Here is a 2,888-nt window from a genome sequence, read left to right on the forward strand (position 1 = left end):
CATGAAGAGGAGTAGGAGCCAGCTTTAGGGGTTCAATCGATATGACAATGATGTATACTTGATAAAGTTTTTGGCGCCACCAAAATACTAAAAAAAAAAGCGCTTTCGCAAGAGTCAACGTAGTCCCTTCTGAATAGGAGGGGAAACAAAAAAGAGTGGTCTCCTATGCCTCTAATGTCTTTTTATCCTTTGTTTGGGGTTCCCTAGCAAACAAAGGTATTCACATCACACGTTTCATGTCAAAATGGCAAAGCAACATGGTATTGACAACATATTTCATTTGGTGTGTTGTTTTTAAAGGAATTCTAGTGGTGTGTTGTTTTTAAAGGAATACCAGATATATGCAAAATACAATTATAGAATGAGACTCATAATGGAAAGAATAGACGCAAGTCCTCAATAATAATACATGGCATAAGTTGCATATCCATAATTGCGATTTATAAGACGCATTTGGCAGTTGCGATTTGGCAATTGCGATTTTTCATTGCAATTGCGACTTACAAGACGCATTTGGAAAATTATGAGTCGCAACTTAATCGTGATTTTAATTTTTCGATGTCGCTTTGGGATTAAGACTTGATCTATGTTTAACCCTAGCAATTCAAACTGAACTGTCATCCTTTATCCTGCTAGGAGCTCAAATTTTGGCGGCGATTACCGATCATCCAATAATATGGACGAGAGGCAAAACCATCGGAAGAGGCAGTTTTGGTATCGTCAATTCAGCAACAACAACAAACTTCTCCATTGATATTCCGTCGACAATCGCAGTAAAATCTGTCTTGTTTTCGCGTTCAAAGTTGTTACAGAAAGAAAGAGAATTACTACACGAGTTTCAAGATTGTGATCATGTTATTCGATGTTTCGGAGCTAATGTTACTGATGAAGATGGGAAGATATTGTACAACATGTTGCTCGAGTACGCGTCTGCTGGAAGTTTAGCTTATCGGATTGGTCAAAATTCAAGGCAAGGGTTGCAAGATTTTGAGGTAAAATAGTACGCGAAATCGATTTTATTCGGGATTAGTCATATTCATGGAAGAGGTTTCGTTCACCGTGGCATTAAACCAGATAACATTCTTCTTGTTGGTACTGATAAAGTTGCCAAAATTGCTGATTTCGGGTTCGCGAAGAAGGTTGGAGGAGTAAAGAGTCAGAAAAGAAAGCACGGACTCAAAGGAACACCTATGTACATGGCGCCAGAATCAGTTCTTGATAACGAGTACGGACCTGAACCTGATGTTTGGGCTTTCGGATGCACTGTCTTTGATATGGTTACAGGGAAGACAGTGTGGGATTGCAGTAAAGCTGACAACGTTGTTTATCTATTGTGCAAAATTGGAATGGGATCACCGGATTTGCAGAACAAAAGATTGTCAAAAGAGGCTGAAGATTTTCTGAAAAAGTGTCTTGTTAAGGAGCCGAGATCGCGATGGACTGCTGATATGCTATTAAAGCATCCATTTCTTTCATCTAATAATAATGTTGTTGTTCGTGAGCAGAAAAGGAAAAAGGAACTCAACTCGTTTTTGTTTATTCGACATCTGTGCTGGTGAAAGTAATCCTTTGATTGACGATTTCTGCAACGGAGATGGATATGCTAAAACCAATGAAGTTGTTGAATTGCAGATCCAACAAAAGAAGAAAGCTACTAGCTAGAAGGATGCTGATTATCAGTTTTGATTAGAAATTTACAAATGTAAAGAATTATACTAATGTAAAGAACTACGTTTGGGCTTGATCCCCATAGGAGCTTAGCCCGGGGTACGTAGGCAACCTGTGAGAAAACGTGAGATCAGGTGCAGCCCCTTGTATTAAACAAAAACAATTTTGTGTTTATATTTTCTTAAATAGTAATGTTCGACTTGGACTTGCTAGTGATGGATTACAGCCATTTCAGTATTCAAAAACTTCATATAGCATTTGGCCTGTGGTTCTTATTCCTTATAATTTACCGCCTTGGTTGTGTATGAAACAGGAAAATTTTATTTTTTCAATGCTTATTCCTGGTCCAGAAAGAGGTATTTAGCAAGGTTGATGCAAAAATAAGCAAAGCACTGGATGAAGTGTTAGTAGTAGAGCAGACTTCTGTCTTACACAAGCTGAAAAAGATAAAAGACTGAATCTGAAATTGAACTGCCAATGAAATTAGTATTTTGAAGATTTTATCAAATGGAGTTTTCCAGTACCGTCTTGCCCTCTAGCTGTATTCATGCAACAATAACTAACAGTCTGGAGCAGTTTATCAAATTTAGTGCTTGCATATTAGTTGAACAGTGCATTATTTTTCCACATCAAAAAATTTCTATGATCATATTTGAACAGTGCATTATTTATCTTGTAATGCATTAACTCAATGGATATTTTGATTATTGTAGGATAAATTTGAGAGTGTAGACATGATTGATCATATATTGGGATGGATGAAAGAGTTATGGAACAAATGGAGAGGACACTTGCATGCCAAATATGGGGGTGGAGTAATGGCGAAAGACTTGAAAGGTGGCACTTCTTCAAAGGCTGAATTACTGTCCGCTCTACGTTCAACTAGATAGGAAAACAAATCTTTAAGTGAGGAAAACAAATCCTTACATGATCGCTTGTCTACCTCACAAGATGAGATTAAAGAAATGAAGAAAATAAAGGAATTCCTTGCTGCTCAACAATCACATGTCTCGCCTATGACATCGCTCGTTTCAACTGAATGATCACTATTTTTGTCTGCTGACCAAGTTAGTAACAATATACTCTGCTTTTTAATTTTTTTGTTGATTTTTATATAGTCATTTCTGTCTTATTGCTATTTCTGTTGCATTCATGAATTTATATTCCTTCAAATTAAAAAATATGGGCAGACACACTCAACTGGTACAAATAGAAAGGCT

General features: G+C 37.0%; 1 pseudogene; it reads left to right on the forward strand.

Annotated features, from left to right (window-relative positions):
• Positions 1-244: 244 nt before the first annotated feature.
• Positions 245-1,695, forward strand: LOC107805158 (mitogen-activated protein kinase kinase kinase 20-like; annotated as a pseudogene).
• The last annotated feature ends 1,193 nt before the right edge of the window (positions 1,696-2,888 follow it).

This window comes from Nicotiana tabacum, chromosome 15 (genome assembly GCF_000715075.1).
Source record: "Nicotiana tabacum cultivar K326 chromosome 15, ASM71507v2, whole genome shotgun sequence".
Taxonomy (NCBI): Eukaryota; Viridiplantae; Streptophyta; class Magnoliopsida; order Solanales; family Solanaceae; genus Nicotiana; species Nicotiana tabacum.